The 23,148-nt window shown below is 46.2% G+C and overlaps 1 protein-coding gene across 1 annotated transcript in view; it reads right to left on the bottom strand.

Moving 5' to 3' along the window:
- Positions 1–23,148, bottom strand: part of SERAC1 (serine active site containing 1) — a 379,919-nt gene extending 356,771 nt beyond the window's left edge. The window contains exon 1 of the mRNA XM_075748328.1: positions 23,136–23,148. The gene's annotated coding sequence lies outside the window, so the exon portion shown is untranslated. The remainder of the gene's footprint in view (positions 1–23,135) is intronic.

The raw sequence follows: 23,148 nt of genomic DNA, 5'->3' as shown, positions 1-23,148 counted from the left end.
TCCTAGGCAGAACATGGCTCAGCTCTGTTCTTCACTTACTAATATTATCTTTTACAGGTAGTGTGATGAATGCTTTTGTCTCTTTTAATAAAAGACAAATGTAAGATGAGAGGGAAAAATCTGTAACATGTAACCTTATGATCACCCTCTATGCCTTGGTTTCATCTGCATGACCTCTCAGCAATTGCTAGCAACGCCTCTGGAGCCAAATTTGTTTGTCCACTGCTCTGTTTTGACCTTCAAGCGCTTACAGTGTGGGAGGAGAAGGGTGAGGTGCTGCTGGACTCCAGAAGCAGGGTGTTGTGTCCCTCCACCTAGTATCAGTCGAGGGTGAGGATCTGGTGACTCCGGAGGTAGTGGTTCATGAGATAATTGTTCAGTATGTTTAATTATCTTATAACATTGTCATTGCAGCAATCAGACATGAAGCAGAGTTTCTGTATCTAAGAAATTTGTCTGGTTTTCCCAGCCGTGTCATTTGGCCTTTGCTTTGGGTGGTTCAATACAAATGCACGTCCATTAGAACTTTCATAGACTCGCATTGGATTATCTCAAAAGCCATCCCTGGCTCAATCCTGGATGCGAGAGTGACCAGTCGCACAAGAGCTGGAAACACATTGTAGACATGGGTGAACCACATGGTCCCTAAGGCATGCTATGCTGTTCCGTCTGGCATTTTCCTATGAGAAAGTGGGTTGCCTTGTGGTGTTCTCCTGGACTGTGGTCAGCCTGCCAGGGCAGGTGGAGAGTGAAGTACAACGTCAGCTATGGCCTTCTTTTGCGGAGTTCAGTTTTAAGGCCAAATGCTGTTAGAACTTGGGATGTTATTACAGCAAGGGCTTCCCAGTAGGTCGTACTGGGTAACATGGCCTGTTTTTGACACAGCGTGTTGAAGCGCAGTCACCCCAGGCATGGCCTCAGTTCAGTGTCCGGGTGCTGGGCTCGGGGCCACAAGCGGCTTCTTGCCTACCATCTGGGAAACTGGTCTTTGAGGCTTGTTGGCGAAAGCCTGTGAGAAGGGCTCAGCCCATTGCACACAGCAGGCCAGGCCTGCGGGGCAGTTTCCCTGCCCAGCCCTCCGTGGCTGCTCTGCCAGGTGGGACAGCAGCAGAGAGCCGGAAAACTGAGAGTCCTGGCTGCTGGCCTAGCTTCCCTTCACCTGCCTCACACTGTGAGGCAGGAAAATGCCAAAAGGGCCGTAGACACCACAACAAAACAGGGTGGTGTGCATGTGTGGCTGATTCATGGGGTGTTCACGACGCAGATGTGCCGGGGAGGCCTCAGGACCACCCTGGAGAGCTGCAGCTAAGGGGCTCCGTGAAGGCAAGTGGACAGGACTAACAAAAGCGCTTCACCCACGCTATTTCTCTCCAAGTGCAACCATCTCTAGCAGCACAGCATTTCTTCCATTTGTGTTCAAATTGATAGGAATTCTCCTGATCCCTTTAGGAGGCTGGCCCATATGCGAGCAATCTCACAGCAAGGAGTAATTATCTTCCCTGATATCTAAATGTACTCCTTCCCTGCGTTGCTCTCAATACTCTCCACCCCTGTCGCCTGAAATAACTGCTCACTCATCACTGTAGTGGGTTTAGCTGTGCTGTATGAATCCAGAGAGATAAGAAACAATATTCTTTAGATAACAGCACAGATTCTTGCACAAAGTTCTTGCTTGTCTCAGAGTTCAGTCTGCACCCTAATTAAAAAAAAAAAAAGGAGTGTAACAAAAAAGCCCCTCTGTACAAGAATTATGTTAAAATGCAGCATGCAATATCATTCGTGCAGTGCTAAGGACTTTTGAAATAGTGGTGATGTTTCATGTAAGATTATGGCCGCCATTTTCCCCACCATTGCCAATGTGTAGTATTTGAAAGGATCTCTTTTCTGTGCTTCAAGCGGCAATTAAGTATTGTGTTTCAAATGCCACCACAAAGAAACAGTGAGTAAATAATGGCTTAAATAAGGAGTAAGTAAGTTTTGTTTGCTTTTGCAGGTGTTAAATTTCAGCAGGACAATCTAACTCAAACAAAGCCCTAAACAAAAGTTACTGGAATTCCTGACTGACAACCTGAGTTTCATGTTAGACAAGGCAGATAATCAAAGTTATCTCTCCTGGCTCTAAAATCGCTAACCAGTGATTTTTACCATGGCTGTAAAGTTCTGAGATTGAGTTTTTTAACTTCAGGTATAACATATTTGTTTAAATTTTTAATGCATGGGAAAAACAATTGCAGCAACTACATGTGCTTAAACAATTTATTTCTGTAATGAGTATCCTTAAAAAAAAAAAAGTAAAACTTACACTAGCAAGAACATTGCAGGATTGAAATGTGAATTTAGGTTATTTTCTTGTTCTTCTGGTAACCTGGTTATTCCTTCCTTGAGAAGAAATGCAATGCTACATATCCAGTTTCCAGAGGGATTCAAACTCACACCCTGTAAGCAATCTCAGAACATTAGGAAAAAGGTAATTGAATCATTTTTAAACCCAGTAATTAGTTCTGTGGAACCCATTTACGGGAAACTCAGCTGCAGTAAAACTCTGCTTGTAGAGAAGAGAATGAAAGCTGCAAGTTGTTTCAATGCAAACTAGTGAAACTTGTAAGCGAGCCCCTTCCCACAGGACTGCACCTTGCAATCCCGCCCCAATGTCAAAGCCCTTCAGAGTCAAGACGGCGGGACCAGACCTGTAACTGAGAGGATTCGTGGAGAAAATTCCATGACTTCACTACAACAGGCTCCCATTGTAATTCTTAATTGGTTACTTTACTCTCTCAGCCAGCCCTTGTTAATGTGAAATGATAACCTTGAACTGTGTTCGTGGTTTATTACCCAAAGACCTGCACGCAGCGTACAGGGACAAAGTCAGAAATTCTTTTGCACTTGTGTGAGGTCAGAATCAGGCCGATTCTGTCAGGCTGATCACAGGATCGCAGTAATCCAGCTGTTTATGGGCCTTATCAAATATTAGATTAAGCATTTGTGCGTGCTAGTCTGGAAATAGAGCTTACCAGCCTGACTCTGCTACTTTTAGCCATGGTGCTATTATGCAATTTGCTCTAGTCAGCAATTCCTTTTGCATCTTCCAACCCAAAGCTGCCTTTTCCATACTAGTTTATGCAGTGCCCGCTCTGTTTCCTTTCACTGCCTGTCAGCGGTGCCCTCCGAGCCACCCCATGGTTCAGCACCTCTCGACTCTCCCCACTTCTCTTTGAGCTCTCGCTCCTCACCCGTGCTGGGAGCTGGGCAGGCAGCTGCACCAAGGGTCCTGGCTCAGCTCCCAGGCGAGGAGGGACAGGAGAGCACGGTGGAGCGAGGAGTTGATCGATCCCTGTTGCTCACAGTAAGGAAGTAAGGTGTGGCTCATCCTGAATTTGCCTGAAATGCTCCCTCATCAAAGCAAAGCTAACAACCAGGAAGAAGGTTTATCAGGTGAGGGTTCCTTGGAATTGCCCATCGAGGCCCTACAACAAAGGCCGGGCCTTTTAGGATTAAGAATTGTGTTCTGTATAATACGGTTAATAACACTACTGCCCATAAACGGGGGGAGCTGGCTCTGGGTGTTCTGGGCTGGGAACAGGCTGCTGTGGGACACACAAGGACCTTCACTGAAGCACACGTGCAGGGCAGCACATGCAGGATGGAAAGGGGCTGTACAGCAGCCAGGAAACCTTATATTATCCTAACAGCATAACAAGTCGGTTTAACTATTCTTCATGTCTTTTTTGCACTAATATTCAGTTAATATGGCAGTGAGCAGAACATACCCACAGGTCTATCCATAAAGGAAGTAATTTACTGCCTGCTTTACAGCAGTGCTGTATAAACACTTGAGTTGCGTTAAGTACTGCATTTCTATGGGAGTAGTGGAACATCCAGGTGAGAAAATAGAACACCTAGGAGAAAAACAAGCACTTCCAATCTAGTCCCAGCTCACTCTGCTACCAGCCCGCAACAGTGTAAAAATAAATCGATTTTGTTAATGAAAAAATCAATTAACTGAAAATGATCCCAACATGATCATTTAAACTCAATGTTACTATTATTTCCACAGGACTTCTGCTTCCTGCAGCCTGAATACAGGATTACAGAGGCCTCGGCCTCACTCCAAAACTCTCATGGATTTCAGGATCAGGCCCGGGATGGGCACCTGAAACCAAAAAGGTGAAAAAGGAAGCCCAAGAGACCATGATTACTTCCCAGCATTGGAGTGACTTCTTATAAGCACCTTAAAATACTCTTCAAAAATGAGAAGTATTTACAAATATATGACTGTACAACCCATGTGTTGTCCTGTTATATCTGCATCTGCATAAGAGGCAGATTTTCCTCTATTCTTGTTCCCTAAATCACTGAGCAGGTTTCAACCGTCATTTCTCGGTTGTTTCCTTCTCCACAGATGTAGCACCGTTTCTCACAGTGCAGTTTCACTGCTGACCAGCAAATGGAACTGCCTCAGATGGAGAGTGGGATCTGCAAGACCCTCCTCAGATTTGCAGTGTTTCCTTGCCTTAAAGCGCATACCTGAACTGTTCGCTGGGGCCCTACGGCAAGGCAGGTATTTCATGGGGAGGCTACTGACTTCAGATCATCCTTGCAACCTGTATCCTCCAGAATTCAGAGCAATTACAATACTTGTTTAACCCCGTATGCATACTTAAGAGTCTTGCTGAACCAGAGCCTGAATAGAGCGTGGGTCCAGCAGGCATTCCTGTACGTGCTCAAGGGTAATAGCTGACTCATCTGTATGGGGAGAGCTGATGGACAACTTCTAGTGAGTTTGATCTTCAGTAAAACTCATTTTCATCCTTAACATTTTTTGAATCATTTCAGTATGGTATCTGTACATCATAAATCACTGTGGCATACATACTACCCTGTTTTCTTGCAGACATAGGAGCTTCAAATTTTTACTCTCTACCCTCCCACATTCCGGTGCAATTCCTTTCCTTAATGAGCATGCACACAAAATGACCTCTGTGTTCCCTTCTGCAAAATTGTGCACTGTTTCCCTGAATTCTGGAGCTCACATTTTCATGATAAAAGGTGCAATTATTTTCCTGTGCAGCAACATTTGCAAAAAGACTGGCTTTGCCAACACATTTTCAGCCTCTTGTTAGGTTGACAAGAATTTGGTCAGCCTGGTAAGAAATCAGCAAATTCATTTTAGTTAAGCACGCCTTTACATTAGTCTTTTTAAAGAGCCTTCTGAACGCAAAGGCAGACACTACTGCTCACTCTACCCTTCCCTGAGCATTACGAACTGGTTATTAATGAGGCAGGTAGGTTCTGATTTTATGCAATCAATCATGAAAATGTGTTAACAACTGTAACCTAAAATTAGCACCTTTCGTAACTATAACATCATTCCCAAACTTTCCTCAATTGCATGCTGTTCCTTAACGCTTACAGTTCATTCTTTGCCATTCAGGAGTCTCAGAAAACTCTGAGCAATGTAAAGTGCACTGGCAAGGCAGAAACTGGATGTATGTAATTCTTAAACACTACTCACAGATCTTTTCTCCCCCACGGTAGATGAAATTCAGTGAACACAAAACTTCACTGACATTCTTTGATGATGCCTTTGATTTGTGGTAGTGGTAAAACTGCTTGGCTCAGTAACCTACAATTATGACATTTAAGTGATAAAACCCACACAAATCCACACCTCCACTAACAATGCAGTTTCATTATTTTAATGTTGGGGAATTACTTGCATTTTACTTTTAGCACAGGTTCTGATTTAATTCCCAGTTAAGTCAATGAGAGCCTGGAGAATCTTTTGGTTTGCTTCGGTGATAGGGGATAAGCCCAGCAGTCAAGGTTTATTCTCCAAATATTGGCGTAAGTGCTCCACTTATCAGGAAGTTGGTATTGTTAGCTCAAAGGCAATAAAATCTTCGCATCCAAATATAGGCTTTTGTGAGATCTCACTTCACAGGCGGGTTTATAAATTGATAATACAATCTTGAATTTCTCCTTAAACTTTGGTTAATTGAAGCATTTGGGAAGTGTGGATCTTTCCAAAACCACTCCTTGAAGAACAATACTGAAATTATGTTGCCTACTCAGGAACTTCAATGTCAGTAAACCTTGACTTTCCAATCATCGTAAACAGTCTTTAAATTGAGACTATTATAAAACTGGAATCTAGTTTTATTTTTGTTTGGATAAAGCAACTCAAGACACAGGACATGGACAGACCTAACCAGATGTGAGACAGATCTGTACTAAACCTGCAAACTTCACTTTCTGCTCCTTCCTAAACTTCTTCCCCAGTGAAGACAATTTAGCAGTGGGCTTTGTAAAAAATTCCACAAAACTTTAAGTGTTGAGGGCATGTCCTCAAATATACTGAAATTCTTGAAAAGACTCATAGGCTTCAATGGACTTGTAATCGAGCTCTGAATGTGAGAGGCGAGAGATTTCCTGATTTTATGTTCTAGATATGATCAATAGTGATGGAAGCACCCAGCCCTGTGAAATGCTGTGTAAAATTTTATAGTATGCTGTTGTATATGGCTTGATAGTGGTACAGATGTGACAGCCTGGGAACCCCTATGTTACAGAATAGGGTAACTCCTGACTGAACTGCTTTCTGAAAGAAGAAACTTTTCTTTTAGTGAATTAATGGGCAGCAGATGCTGGGAAGGATGCATTTCTTTTTTTATTTCAACAGTGCTTCAGGTGTAGAATAATACATGTAAAGCGTGATAGACCTCTAAATATATGTATAAAAGACGTATAGCCAGGATTGCTTTTTAGAAATTACAAAGAACTATCAGGCAACCAGTAGCATAATCTTCAGTTTAAATAATGCATTACTTTTGAGAATAACTTTTAAGCCATAACATAAATAGTTTCTGAAATCCTACAACAGAAGTTGGATAAACAGAAACAGCTTCTGCAAAGTTTATGTATTGCACTCCACTTGCCAAAAATGTGGTCTAAATCAGGAAATGGTGTGAACTAAACCAAAGTCCATCTAAGTAATATTTTAGTAAAGCTGCTAGTAGACAAGACTGTAAAATGCCCTTCTTCCCCATCTGTGTGCTTAACATGTGATAGGCCTATCACCTGGCAGAAACTGTCCAGGAGTCTTTTGGCTCAGGCTCCAGATTAACACAGATCTTGGCTGCGCAGACAGATTCCTGTGGGAGATGAAGGGCTTACACAAATGAGTATTTCACGGCCACACCAATATGTCGTTGCACTTCCAACCCGTCTGACTGCCAGAAGATGCACTAGCTGTAGAAAACTGGGGATTTCCCACGACACCCATCTCCACGTGGCTTGACTTCTGCATCCTCCTGAGAGCTACATCCAAGAACTCCAGGGATGATGATGTTTCCTGCAAGACTGAAGGGAAGCAATTAGCATTGCCTGTTCAGTCTTGTGCTACATTTGCCAAGCTTATACTTGGAGTTGCACCTTTCTCAAAGTGCTTAGTTGAACAGAGTTTGGTGGAGAAACTTCCCCACCCCTGCAAGAAAACCAGGCAATTGGATCTTGACAATACTTAGTGTTGAGGTCTCTGACCACATGAAATGGCCATCTGGTCTTTCATCTTTACCAGTGGAGTTTTCTGACACCAATCTCAGGTGCATAGCGATGTACCAGCAGACCTGCTGGAGACACAAGGGACTGCAGCTGCTAAAAGCATACATCCCAGCCGTAATCACAAACTGTTTCCATAAATAGAGCATGAAAGTCACACATGGCTTTTATGGGCCAGGTGTTCTGGAGGCTATTTTTGAGTGGCATTGAATCCCGATAACATATTTAGCCAGTTTGTTAAATGTTCACAAAGTGCTTGTGCTATATGCCAAAAATAAATCTGCAGTGACCTGATCCATCAGACTTTGTGCCTCCTGTCATGGAGGATTGGGGATGTGAGGATGCTCCTATCTAGAGACCCAAATCAGCAAAGCTGAATTAAGGTTGGTTGTACATTTAGAGATGGAGGCAACCTGGGCGCTTCCTGCAGGTTCATTTCACCCGTGTCAGGCACACACAGGTTGCACAGCATGCTTTCATAGCTAGACCAACACCTAAGACAGCTGTGGCTGCCGCAGCTGGTCCCTCCCACCTTTCCTCCCCTCTGGTTCATGCCTAAGCCCAGCTGCCACAGCGAACCTTTCAGCCCTTCTCTGCGGCAAGGACATGGACGGACAAGCAACAGTAGTACCACAGGACGGTCCCCCCTTCTACAAGGAAGGCTAAAAATGAACCCCTGAATTATGCTTCTGACCACACCTGCCCGCAGAGCCCTGGCAATCCCGCCCTCGGACACTGCTGCCCTCTCCAGCCTGCCCCGGGAACCCCGCCGCCGGCATCAACAGCCCCCCGACCCGTCTCCGATGGAGCCTCCCCTCAGCCCCGCCGCCATTTTGAGCGCGGAGCTGAACGGCCCAAAGGTGACAGAGGGCCTCGGGGTAAGGACGACCCGTGTCTCCCACACCTCCGGCTAGGGAGGAAGACTGTGGCTTCCTGCCCAAGCCAGTGAGGCTGTGATAGAGCGGCCCCCACTCCGGGAGCTGCTCCGGAGGCGGCCCCCCCGCCATAACACCAATCTGCCCGAGCCGCCCGCCGTACGATCGACACCCCCCCTTCCCCCCCCCCCAATAGGGCCCTGCGCACGCGCACCAGCTGCCGCTCGCGCCACACCCCGGCCGCCACCCGTGTCACCCAGGAGAAGGGGCGGGGGGGCACAGTGGGACTTTGCCCTGGGAGAGCCGGTGTCGTCACACGGGCGACGGCCAATGAGCGAGCGCGATTAAAATAGCACACTATAAATAGCAGCCCGCGAGCAGCGGTTGGTGCCGCGCGGGTGCAGGTGCGGCGGAGGCTGGCGGAGCGCCGGGGACTCCCGGCCGCCTGCTCCAGTCACTCCGCTCGTGTTCCCTGTCACGGCTCCCTGCCGCCCTCCCACGCCCCGAGGAGCCGGCTGGGCGCTGCCGGGGCGGCTGGTGGACGGGGGTGTGTCCCCCTCCCGCGGGAGAGGCCCCGGGACAGGGTGTGACAGCCTTGGGGCCTTGGGGCCTGACCTCGGTCACCTCATCTCCCCTCAAGGACTGGGTGACTCTTCTTGCTGGTTTTAGTTCGTCTCTTCCTTTCAGGTGTGCCCTCCTTTCTCTGGGGGAGCTGAGGGTAGCCAGTGCCGTGCCATCATGGAAAAAACACTGTTCCTGGCAGTAATTTCTTGTGCATGCTCTTAAAACAGCATCAGGTTAAGATTTGAGACTGCCTGTTACCAGTGAAGGAAGTGGAGTGATAGAGCTTATTGGTTGGCCTGCGTTCTTCCATTTCTCCTCCATTAGTCTGACCTCTGCTGCAACAGAAAATGGTTTCAGAGGCATTACAGGGCCAAGCCCTTTCTGGATAAGCCCCTGCCATGCTTGGGGCTTTGCTGCTCAGGCATCCCGATCTTATACCGATATGCACAATGAATACATGAACTTAAGAGTATCCACCAATGGAGAAGCATAAGGTGAGGGTTTTTTTTTTTAATCCTCTTTCCATCTGGGAAAGATAGGGATGCATCATATGGAGGCGAATTGAGGAGAACTGTAGTAAACCAAACGTGATTGATAATGGAAGCAAATGGTCTTCCATTTGAAGATTTTTGCTTTATTTTTAATATATGATCAGGAAAATGTTAAAAATATGCTGAGTTCCTGACTATACTCAAGACTGCAAGTGCTAGAAGTGCAGTGGATCACTTAGAAGATGTGTTCCTACTTGCTTAAACTACACTGTTTTTGTGGAAATGCCCATAGCATACCTTTTCTTGGTCTGCGCTGTGCAATTATGTTACACATTCTCAGCTTACTATTTGCATATACTGCATTGCTACTCTTGTATCAGATAAGGAATCTGCTGTAGGATCACCAAGTTTTTTGGGTTTTGGGGTTTTTTTGGGTGGTTTTGTTTTGCTTTTTTTGTTGTTTTTGTGAGACCTTGGTAAGATAATAAAGAATATGCATTTGCTATTTGGGAAGATATCATGCAGTGTATTTTATATAATTATATATATATACACACACACTTTCATCTAGCAGAATTTTCTAAATATGAAGTTTATTCTCTATTTTTTGTAAAGTTGCCACTGGATTCAAGGAGAAGTATTTATTGAAATGCTTAACATAACAGCTGGGGGGGGAGAGGGATCATCAAATGAAATTATGAGGTGGCAGGTCCAAAAGAAGGTACCTCTTCAAACAACACACAATTAAAATCTTGGAACTCATTGCTGTGGGATGTCAGAAGTTCAAAAAGCAATTAGACATGATCACAGAAGAAAAATCCATGCAGGGATCTTCAACGCAAGCACCCTGATTCAGGAACTCTTTGAGGTGCAAATCCGCATCCTGCGGAAGCATTTTGGGGAGCAGCCTCCCCTGTCCTCACACTGTCATTAGGCAATTCCTGTTGGCTGCTCTAGGAGATAGAGGCCTGGACTGGACTAGAAATGCTGCTGTTCTGACCCAGCATGGTCATCTCTATGTGTGACCGTCATTTCATTCAACATGTTTTTTTTCCACAGTCTTTAATCAATCATAAACAATTCTTGCAATGAACTTCTGTGATGCTTAAATGCGGTTTCCTTATGCTCCACACATCTCTCTTCTTTCTTGCCTGTTGCTTTGTCTGGGGGATGGAAGGTTGCTTTGCTATGTATTTGTATAATGCCGTGTTATCAAGCTGAGCACTGCTCTGTGCCTGTATTTCTCAGATAATTATTTTATACAAATAAATATTAATCTGTATCTCTGAAGATGGCCACAAGCCAAAAAGTTTGCTGCTTTTTTAAACATCCTAAGTAAGAAACCGTGGAGCTGTGGTCCTCATTTGCTGGCAGAATTAGCCAGATGGGCCATTTGAGAAAGCGATTAAAATACCAACAATACCTGCCTAAAGAGTTACAAATTCCATGACCTGGATCTGCAAGGGTTTGTATTTATTATCTAGAAGCACGGGACCAGACCTCACAAACCCGCTGACGCTGAAGGGCAAGCTGAAGGGCAAGACGTCAGCATAGCAGAACGGGCATGGGGGGCTGCGTGGTGCCAGCACCCACCTCTGCCCCAAGCTGCCCGTGATGCGCTCGTGGTCATCCCTTAGGCTGGCGCCGCGCCTCCCCCCGGTGAAGCCTGGCGCTCGCTGTGGGCCCACCGAGGGTCTGAACGCGCCAGGGGTGTTCTCCGGTTTCGCATCTGCGTGTGGCAGTGCCTTCGGCAGAGAGGACGGGGTGTCTCCGAGGGAGTGTGAAGAGCCTCATGAGGGATTGAGCAGGCACCTGCTGACAGCAGGCTCGGAAATTGGGAATGGGGTCAGCTGGTCTTGGTCCTCGGATTTTTCCTTGTAGCAGGGAGATACGGTTGCTTTGTGTGACACAGGTAGCTCCTGTTCCAGCCTTGCTGCCAGATCCCGATGGGTTGATGTACACATTTTCCATTGAAGAGTCAGTTGTCCATATTCATGTTTCCTCTCCAAAGGTGAGCCTAATTTTAGTGGTCAGGAATGGAAGTGCCCTGAGATCATAGAGGGAACAGGAGCGTCATCATCCCATTGTATTGAACAATACTCAGCACAGATCTTCTGAAAAAGCCCCGATTCCTTTCCAGACACTATAGGTTGTCATGCTCATTTAAAACACAATGGAAATCCAGTGTGTCAGTCCTAGGGCAGGAGGGATGACCCAGGGAGAAGACCCTAAGGAGAAGTGAAGAGAGGAAGGGCACATGATTCTTCTGAGGATTATCCTTGCCACATGGATAGGATTTTATACCAGTGTATAGCTCTTGGCTTGGAGGCACAACATCCCACATATATGAGGATCCAGCTCAGGAGGGATGCGGGTTACCCAGTAAAAGCCAAATGATAAACTTGTTCTTCCTGTTTGTCTCACCCGCGTTCCTGTTGCTCTGCTGATTTTGCAGGGGATCGGAGAGATACTGCATACATACAGAATGAGAGACAGCACCTGCTTATAGAGGTTGACAATGGAAGCCACTCCTGCCACAAAGTCACATTTCTTCTGTGCAACTACCATTTGTGTTGCCGATAACCACGCAGACTGTGGCTTTAGCAGCCCTTTTGGAGGTAACAGTTTCACATGAATGAGCAGTTCTTCAATAGCTGCTTAACCATGCTACTGCACCTCCGATTCAGGTGCTTTGTATAACGCTTGTCTCCAGGAGTGAGTTAGCATATAGTGTAAATAAAGACAATAAACCTGAATTTATTATTTAGTTGAGGGCAGAGGCCTGGAGGGAATGGGGGAGGTCATTGAGCTCAGTCCCACAGGACTGGCAGCAGGGATTGGGCTTTGGTCCAGAAAGGGCTGCAGAATGGTTATTCCACCCGCCCCCCACTCAACATATGTTTGTACCACGTTGGCTGCACACCCATAGCCACCTTTTGCACTTTCTGGTGACTGTTAACAAACCTCAGACTGTTAGTAGATGTCCAAAAGTCACAAGTATGAGGTCCCATAGGAAGAGAGGAGAGGTCAGGAGCACTGGCATGGTGACCTTGCGGTTGAGGGGTTTTCCAGTCTCAAGTCCCACACTGCTGCAGCACCTTTTAAGCTCATACAAAGTCCATAGAGGAACAGGAAAAAGCTGTTCAGACTCCTGTGAGTTTCAGCTCCTGAACAAAGCCTGACTTTGGTACCCTCTTCATTTTCCTTTCGCTCATCCTGACTATTCCCATGGGCACTGCTTCAGCCCTGTGCCACTCGTCACTGTGGCCGGGGAGCTCCTGCAGCCCAGGCATGGGGTGTAGGTGTATTCCCATGGAGCAGTTCATCTGCCTGACTTCCATGGGAACCCAAGTCATCAGTGGCTGGGGATGGACGCGAGATTTTGTGGCTCGATGGCATTTGGAGGGCAGCAACCTTTTCTTGGAGTAGGGTAGTACCTGAGAGTCTTGGGAAGAGAAAAACTTTTGTAAGTTCTCTAAAGGGACAGAGGTGATAATCTGCCACACAGAGATAAGGAGGGAAACATAGAAATTAAAATTGTAAATTTATCTATTTTTTTTCCAAGAGAAAGACTTGTCTTTATTGGCTTGTATATCTTCAGACAGTGCTGATTTACAGACACATACATAACTTTTTCCATGAATCTGTCTTTTTTTCACTAACTAGAACTCAATAGTTCCTAACATTTAGGCAGTTATATACATCAAAATACATTAATTTAGATTTGTAATTTTTATACTTTAATGAATGACATTTTTGCTCTTCATTTGGTGTATCAAGCTACTGTTGGAGGGACATTGCAATTCAATTCAAAATTTGGAAAACCACAATTTTTAAATTGTTTGTTGGAAATAATCTGGGTGTGTTTACTGAAGCATATACTGAATCAAGATTTATTAAACAGAGGTAATACTAGCTGGATTTGTGAATTCCAGTGTTAGAGAACTGATTGATTGCAATGACAATGTCCTTAAGATTTTTTAAATGAGTAGATTTTTATGCCTGCCTGGAACAGATAACTGTGTTTCTCAGCTATTTCACTCACAGTCACCCAGCATCACATGTAACCTCAGTGAAAAAGACAAGCTTTGGGGAAGCCCAGCAGTAGGGACAGTGCCAGCTTGCTCTTTCTCGGCCTGCAACCCTCTGCCACAGCCCCACCACTGTCCCCAACAAGCCCCTGTTGCTGTCCCAGGTTACAACCCTCTACCACAACCCCACTACTGTCCCCAACAAGCCCCTGTTGCTGTCCCAGGTTGCTCCCTGGAGTAACCTCGCTTCTCCCACCAGCCTCAAGACATTCACTTGCCGCTGCTACACAGCAGAGGCCCAAGGATCAGCTGTACTCCTGTCAGGTGCACAACTCTTCTGCCTCTCATCACCAACCAGCTCTCTCCCCATGTGTCAGTTTGTCCTCACTGCATGTTTCTAACGCCGCTTTGTGCGAATGTTTTAGTGCAAATGGAAGGAAATGCAGCAGAAACTGCTCAACCACTGATCTGTCTATGAGCAAGATGCACTCTCTGGATCAGTGCAGTGCAATTTTTATTGGCATAGGAACAAGACAGGCTCCTAAATAAATTCTGTTGTTATTGCTATATTTAAGTTAGGGTGAACTTAAATAATTTCCCCTCAGCCAGAGGAATGTGACTGTCAGGCTGACTGCAGAGCACAGTAATGTCCTTCCACCAGCAAAGAGTCATTTGCGAAAGGTGGCTCAGGGATGGCCATTATAATGTTTTTCTTTTAAACTCAGGTACACCTTATCCGTGTGAAGAAATATTTTCATCAAATAAGCATTCCTGGTGCACATACTGCTGTTATCATTAAACAAATATTATGTTTAGGGGGACGGAAACAGGTTTATGAGTTTTTTTACCAAACACAGCCATTAGCTGTTGACAAAAGAACACAGATTGCACCATGCTTCAGGCCTAAAAGAATTGGTTCCCCTATTCTAATACATTCCACAAATTTACTGTAAGATAATTTTTAGAGTGTAGTATTATCTTCATGCCACATTTGTTTTCTTAAGCACAGACTTTGAAGTATAGATATGATTTACAGGCTTGGATTCTATTTGTAAATTCTAATGAGGTACAAATGGCACTCTGTCATATGAATGATGCTGCAGGAAAAATGTCTAAATGTAAGTTGTCACATAACTTCCTGTGAGTACCCCCTGCCTGCATTGTAGCAGGCGGAGGGTGAAATCCCAAGCAGCATTAGCTAAAACACCTTAGGCTGACCTTATAGTCTCTTGAAAATTTTACACCAAAACAAATAATCAAACTGTTTGCATTCTACCTTTAAAAAATTGTTGCTGTTATAAAATCAAGAGCATGTCTTTCTAGCTATGACTAAACCTGCTTTCTTTACTATAGTTGTGCATAGTTCACATCACTTCAGGTAAGTGAGGACAGGGACTTCCCGAACAGGACTTTTAGTGTTATGTGAAAATCAGATATCATGTACGAGCTTTCAAATTTCTCTTAAACATGGTCTTGGCCTTTCATAAGCCAATATTCCTGAATTATTGCAATGGATACAATTCATTAATTTTTCTTATAGCAATTTAAGAACAAAAATAATGTCACAGACAATTTCAATACAGTAATTCAACACTCTCTAACTAAATTTTCCAGTTAACAAAGCACAAAGCAGAGGCGGCAGAAATGAAAGTCTTTCAGCTGACCACTTTCCCCTTGGACAATTTCTAAAGCAAATATTCAAGTCAGCATTTGGTTGCTTGAATCTTTTCATAAAAATCCATAGCAATCCTCTTAGTGATGCTCAATCTCTTGTAAAAATACGACAAGACATCCAGTAATGAGTAATCCCTAAAACTGACATTTAATATTCCACTAACGATACTAAAACATTTACAGTTCTCACAAGCCACATCTTAATGTCCTTTTTATTTATTTTGATCCAGATAAAGTTAGCCATAATAAGGCTGATTTATATGAAGTCATGACAGGAGTCTCCATCATTGTGGAAACAAAACTAATGTGAAATCTCGGTCCCATTGACTTCGATACCTAACCCAAATTTTCACTGCTAGCCTTTGACTCCACTCTTGCGTGTCATCAAAAGAAACTGAGCAATTGTTCTCAAATACTAACAGGCAGGTGTGGTGAGCATGGGTTATTTTCATTTCAAGTGGATGACATATATTTGGATACTTTTAGGAATGAATGATAAATGAAAAATATAGCACAGTATGTTGAATTACTGCGACTTAAAAAACAGAGTTTGCAGAGGAATATTTTATCTTTAGACAGTGTCCCTGCTCTGCTAACCTAATTTTGACCTCAAACCATCTGACTACAGACATTCAGTTTTAACATATTCATATTACATCAAAGCACTGAGTGGATTTGTTGGTGGTTACATCTCATTACTTCTGATTTTCAGCTACCTTACAGAGAGAGGTAAATACCTGACACCATCCAGGGGAGCTTTTCCATGTAAGCAATAGCTGCCCTGCTTATCGCTGGATGCCCTAGCCCAGGATGGAGGGAAGGCAGGGTCTGCCTGTGAAGCCCCACATACAAGTGGGGTCCAGTGAAAAGCCTGGACGTCCCTTTTGAGGGTGTGAGATGTGGAGCAGGCACTTGTCTCTTCGGGTCATTCCTGACATCCTGCCCTCAGACTGGGATCTGGCCTGCTGGGTTAGCACACGTAGCAGATAACACTCTGAACCTGAAGAGCTTCGGAAGCAGCAGCCTTCGCTCCCTTGTCTGCTGAGATGCCCATGCAAGGCTCTGTCGGGGCAGAAGAGGAAAATGTGCCGACAGCTTCCCTGTTAGTCGCTTCCCAGCGCCCTGCTGGCACCAGGCCCATCCCGGCTGGGTCTGTCCCCTCCACCTGCCCTGGGCAAGTGGGTGAGGGTGGCTGCTGGCATCCCTGCTCTATCAGCTACGTCAAGCCCCATGACAGTCTCTATAGGACGAGCCTAATCCTGTTTGATGCTACAACCATTTTGATATGTCAGAAGGCCGAATTTTATTACCATTGCAGTTTTCAGGGTTTTGATTTTGACCTGAAGCTATGGAAAGCGTGGTTTTTTGGTACCTCGCCAGGTTGGATCAGTAAGCCTGACACTGGTCTCCCGGTCACTCCCACGGCTGTATGTTTAGGGAAGCCCGGTCCCTAAGCCTATCTGCATCCAACCTAGGGAGATTCCAGCAAAAATATTGCACAACCCCAAATGCATGATAAGCAGGAACAATGCTAGGAAGGACTTTGCACTGAATAAGTTCTGCATGACAAATGCTAAATTAATGCCTGCAACGTCAACCACCCGTGGCCATGGTGCAAACTGTGGACAATAGGTGGGTGTGCAAAGCCTGCCTTTGAGGGAAGACTTTAACGGCAGGTAAATGTGTTTTGCTTTAGTGTTATCAGTGACATCTGGTGGTCATATACAGTAAATTCGGTTTAAATCTTTTTAAAGGCTACGTACAACTTTAAATGGCTAACCCAAATTGAAGTATTTGACAAAGTTGTATTTCCCCAAGTACATTTCTGTTGGAAAAAAACCCATACAATGACTGTGCACCGTGCCAGGAACAGGGACTAACCCGGAGACTGCCTGTACACGGCATGGTATTTCGTGGTGGTGGTAAACACTGGAACCAGGGAAGCCACCAAAGTATTTTGTGTGTCTGAAAAGCAGTTGATGGACACCTGTTCTTTATTACTGTCAGCTACGTATAGCCTTCATAAGTTTTCCAAACCTCATAGCCCTTCCAAATCAATGAACAGGGCAACAACTCAACTCCCAATTTGAAATACATAATTTGAATAATAAGTATGACAAATTAAAAAGGCCACCGGTGAAGGTGGAGGGGTTTAATACGGAGAGCAGAACAATACAGAGGTGCTGCAAAAAGCTCCACTGGTAATCAGTGAGTTGGGTTTTGCACAAAAAGAAGGAATTGTCATCAACAGGAGCAAGTAGCAGTGGGCTACTATGGTTGGTGCTGGAGCACTTGTCCTGTGTGGAGAGGCTGAGGGACTGGGGCTTCTTCAGCCTGGGGCAGAGATGGCTTTGGTGGAGCCTGAGAGCAGCCCCCCAGCACCTGTGGGGAAGTCAGCAAGATGACAGAGCTGGGCTCTTCCCAGCAGTGCGTAGCAGGACGATGAGAAATAATGGGCTGGAGTTGAAACAAGAGAGGTTCAGCTCGGGGTTAAGGAATCCCTTTTTCACCTTGAGGTCAGTCAGGTGGTGGATTAGGTCACCCAGAGAAGCTGTGCAGTCTCTGTCCTTGGAAGTTTTCAAGACCTGACTGGATAAAGCCCTGAGCTAAGTGATGAGCGGGCTGGGGTGAGACACCACACACCATGCCACAGCCACTGTGGGGGCTGCCAGGGAGAAGCAGAACACTCACCTGGACCCTACTTCTGTGTTCCCAACCCCGTCTCAGGCTGGACGTTGTTTCTACAGGGGAGAGCATTTCTTAAGATTGTAGTCTTAACTGAAAGCAGCAGAATCAGAGGACATGGAGAAGTATCTTCCTTAATTTTGCATGTAACCTCACAGCATACATTGGAGACAGTTTTGTTTTAATACCTTCTGTGAGGAGAAGGTCCCTTCTGGTTTTGCCCCAGTTTTGCGTCAGAAACTTGTTTCATACAGGAGACATGTTTTGATAGTGCTTGAGGACCTGCACCTCTCTTTTTCCTACTTGCATGGCCACAGGTCCTCCTCTTTGTTCTTGGGTGAAGAATGGAGTACATCATTGTCAGTCCAGAAAAACACCTTTCTGACTCTCTACGTGCACCTCTCTTGCTGCTCTTCTGAATGCAGCTCTAGAAAGCAAAAGCTGCAAGACTTCATTGTGATTTTTAAACCTAACAATTCAGTAAGGCAAACGTTATCCAAGAAATGAACAGTAAAATTACTTTCATAAAGCCATAACCAAAACTCAAAACCCAACTTAAAACATACAGCAGGCATCTGTGCATGCTCTGATGCCATGTTCTTTGTAACGTCTGCTGCTCTTCTTGAAAATGGTTCCTGAAAGGACATTTCACTCCACAGACTTCTGAAGCCAGCATCTAGACCTTGAAGTTTCAGCTGACCTTGAAGAACAAACAGCTCTTGGAGGAGTTAACTTTGATAAGGCAAGTGCAAAAAAGGACACCGATAGCATATCAGCTATGATGAAAACGTGTCTTTCTTTTCACAGCCCGTTCCTCCTGAGAAGCAGTGGCAAAAGAGAGACCTCTGGATCAGTTAGGTTTGGAGGCTCTGTTTTGAGCCTTGCCAGAAAGATCCTTGGGGTATCAGTACCTCTGTAACAGAATGTGCTTGAGGCAGATATTTAACACTGGAATTTAATTTTGTTTTGTGAGTGTTGCAATTTTGAACTTCTGGAAAGAGTTCCTGTAGAAAAATACTGCAATAACGTATTGAACCCTCTTCAAGTCTCTGTGTTTCCACAGATGTATTCCCATATCAAATTAAGGAATTTGGCCCAGCAGCTCCAGTCTGTGACACCCCCAGTCCGTTCTCATACCTGTGGAGCTGTCTATGCGCTCCGGTGACTCCTCAGCTGAGGCACAGACAGACAAGTATTTGTCTGTCCCCAAATATTTCTGAGCAGTTATGAGGAACCCCACCAACACCATCACCTGCACACAGATGCTGCAGACTAATTGATCTGCCCCGATACAAACCAAATGCCATCAGCCACAGCTTCAGCCTCACTGTCCAGAGGGCCCACAGGTGGCAATGCCACCGGGTGCCCCTTGCTCTCTGCGTGCAAAGTAGTCAGGAGCTGTGACATAAGGGACTGCAGGGCAACTGCTGCTTTTGCTCGGAGGAGGCAAGACAAGGGGCAGCCTTGCCCATCAGATTGCAGGCACCTGAGCTGAGGGGCACCCCAGTATCCATGGGCACTGTTTTGTTCATCTGTTGCAATGGCAGTGGGATCCCCACGGGTGGCTCTGAGCTGCCCCGAAGGGGGTGGCTGCTTGGCGGGTTCAACACACCTTGTCATTCATCTCCTTCTGCACTTCCAGTGGGAGCGCGTTGTCCGCCTCTGGGCTCAGCATATTTGGGCCAACACAGATGGCCAGGTTGCTGGAGTCCATCCTGTTGGTCTCGGCGTTTTGGCTGATGTGGTGGAGCAGAGACAGCAAGTGCTTGAGCAAGACGAGGTTAGGTCTAGGCAGGTTGTCCGCCACCCTGCATGAACACAAACAAAATGTGATGTTAATTCATGGTGCAGCAGCCGCTACTTCTTTATTTGAGCAAGTCTCAATTAAACTCAGACAGATGACGCTTCCTCCAGAACGAGGCATGCGTGTGCTGTTTTTCACTGCTTAGCAGAAGTATCATTCAGAAATCCCCAGCAGCAGCTGAGCTGAGTGTGTGGTTAATTATAAGGTCTTGAATTGCAAGGTCTGGACTGAAAGGCAAGCATTACAGCAGTCCGTGTCCTTGAGTAGATGAGATGGCGTCAGGAGATGTCACTGGAGGCTTCCCGAAGGCACGCGAAAGCCTGTGTTTGTGCCGTGCAGCTTTCACAGCACTCCCAGCCAGCCTCCACGGCTGCTCTTTCTAAAGAGCAGAACACGGCCGTGGTCTCCAGGTGCCCGACTTCGGCGCCAGCAGATGTGAAGGCTCCCTGTCATTGCCTGTCCCACAGCACAGCGACTACGTTAGCTGAGACACTGCAGCCTCTCTCCTCTTCCTATGCGAGTCATTTTGTAGGGCAATCTATCTCAGATACCTGCAGGAAGTGCTGCTCTAGAGCCCTCTGACCAAACCCCACAGAGCAATAGGAAGCTGATATAAATGACAGGCTTCTAAGTGAGACTTTCCATTCTGGGAGACGTCACTGGCTTCTACCCACCACTCCATCACATTGGGGCTGATTGCAAAGCTTCCTGATTGCAAAACTTACTCTTTCAATTCTTCAATTTTTTCCTGCTTGCTTGGCTTCTCCAGGGCTTGCATCCACTTCTCAAAGAGGTCGGCCAAGCAGTTTGGAGGGAATATTTCAGAGGAAGTCCTGCAAGGCCAAGAGATTTAGATGAGGCTTTGGACACTATCCCTGAGCACTGAGGGACCATCACAGTGACTCAGGGTGAGGAGACACAGAAGTGAAGGAGGGCGGCTGGGTGTGGGTCTGGGCCTCCAGAGGGGCTGCTGCTTCCCACTGCACGGGGACTGGTACGTGGCTGCTGCCTGCACATGGGTCTGCACAGCCGGGGCTTGGGCACTGCAGGGTGCCTGGCTGCTGCGGAAAGTGTCAGCTGCGGTTTTTTGAACATTGAGGAAAAATGCAGTGCTTGATGTGTCAGCGGGAAGGAAATGGTTTTGACTTTGTGTTTGGTAAGAAGCCTTTCACTCCTGTGGGTTTGGTAAGAAGCCTTCCACCTCCCCAGAGGGTTCTCCTGATGTCCATCACTGCAGTTTGGCTCTGCACCCCTGGTGTGAGGCCCCAGAGGTCTGCAGCTCCTGGTCCCTGCTCCAAGCCTCAGCAGCATCCCCGGAGTGCATCTGCATGTGGTGCAAGAGGGAAAGGAGAGGAGAGGAGAGGAGAGGAGAGGAGAGGAGAGGAGAGGAGAGGAGAGGAGAGGAGAGGAGAGGAGAGGAGAGGAGAGGAGAGGAGAGGAGAGGAGAGGAGAGGAGGAGAGGGGACAGAGGGAGGTGGTGCTGCCGGCACTAGAGGGCAGGACAGCCCACAGCAATCCGCCTGCAGAAACGCGTAGGCAGACGCTGATGTCACCTATTGCACACCCTGCACTAGTGACACCCGTCTGGACTTCCCTCCTCTGCTAAACCCCGAAGGCATCGACCTTTTGCAAAATCTACTCTTGTTTATAACATGAGGAGCCAACACTTAGGGTCACCCAACACAGTCCACACTAAGGTCACAGATTCACAGAATGGTTTGGGTTAGAAGGGACCTTTAGAGATCATCTAGTCCAATGCCCCTGACATGTCCACATGCCCCCTGCTCAGTCCGCACTAAGATCTTGGGTTTCAGGACTTTCTAACTGCAGCTGCTGAGTATTTCCACACCAGCCCCAGGCTGAACCCTTTCAGAAAGTTCAGCAGAGCTGTTTCAGCCTGTCCTTTGAATGAGATTGAAGGAAAAATATAATTCCCTGCCTATATTCAACCATCTTTTCAGATGTCCCAGTAAGTAACCCTTGTCACCTCTTTTCTATGGAGCCAGATTTTTGTGTTTTAGCTTCACACCACCATGATGAGGTTCCTCAGCCAGGAGGTGGGAGAAATGGTGCAGCACAGCTCCAGCACACTTTGTGAGTGAAGTGGAGGCTTTAGCACATAGATAGGCAGGCTGCTGGACTTCTGCTTTGTGTTTTGTGGTTATCATGGAAATCTTCCTGCATTTTTCAGGAGGAAAAAGGAAGTGGCAGAATCAAACTGCTGAAAACCAGAAGTTATTCTCTGGAGCAGATCCTCCACAAAGTTTATATCCCACAGGGGCTCAAAAATACCTGGGGAAATTTTCAGAAGAGCTCATGCTCCTGGCTGCTTTGAAAATATGGCCAGACACTGTCCACGTGGAAATCCAGTCCTACAGCTCACTGGAAATGGCAAGGCACCCCCTTCTTCCTACAGGTTCACATCTGAAATTGAGTACACAGATAGAAACCCAAACTGCATGTAGAGCAGGCTGCATAAAAACAAATGAAACACTCAACAGCCACCTGAAAAATGCATGCTGTGCCTCAAAAAACACAGATTATTGTAGGCTCATTACCAAACCCTATTCAGGGAGCAACCTTGTTCTGTTTGCACACTGCATTAAAATCATTTAGTCTGCAGTCCCAGAGGTGCAGCTGGTGATTCATCTCCTCCAGCACCTCTGGCTGCTCTCCCAAGAGCAGAGCTCCCGGCACAGACCCTGACACCGCTCCCACCCCAGTTCCTGCTAAATTGCTGCCTATGTAAAACACTGACATTTTCTCCTCATGGAGACTTGGAAGGAGGGCTCAGCAAACATTCAGCTATATATTATGCTATGTACTTGTAGTATTGTTTCCAGAAGGAATGCATTCCTGCTGTCTCGCTGCTCAGGCAGGATCCACCAGTAATTCCTCTGGTGCTCTTTGGCCTACAGGGACAAATATTGCCTCATCCCACGCCACCTGACGCCTGTTTCCCTCCAGACCATGGGTCTGGATTCTTTTGCAAGCAGCTCTTGCCAGTCAGGGCTGAGGACAAGAAAAAGATGCAGATGTGCCTCTTTTCTGAAGTGTACAAACCCTTTAAGATACAGTTCCTGAGCAGTCGTCGTGAAACATCCTTGCATATGCAGATCCACAGCATTTGCAGTGCCTGATCTGCACACAGCAGCTCGGGATATGATCCATGACATACCCCTACCTCGTTAGCTGACACAAACAGAAATGTCTGTCTGGGGATGACGTGAACTCCAGGCTTGGAAATAAACCCAAGGAGAGTCCCTCAAGAGCAACTGTGTGACTGAACAAACCAACCCAGGCGCAGGTTGCCTCACCCATGCTGCCTCTGCCAGCCATCAGCATCCCAGGAGCAAAGCTTTCCTGTGGCCCAACACAAGAGTCAGGTACTCTCTGGTGCTAAATATCTTCTCAAGTAAAGACGCCCTGGGTTCACAGGAGCACACAGACACACCCCCCCCCCCCCA

The sequence above is a fragment of the Balearica regulorum genome, chromosome 3 (assembly GCF_011004875.1).
Source record: "Balearica regulorum gibbericeps isolate bBalReg1 chromosome 3, bBalReg1.pri, whole genome shotgun sequence".
Lineage (NCBI taxonomy): Eukaryota > Metazoa > Chordata > Aves > Gruiformes > Gruidae > Balearica > Balearica regulorum.
Note: the sequence above shows the minus strand (reverse complement) of the source record. Positions and strands in the feature narration are given on the sequence as shown.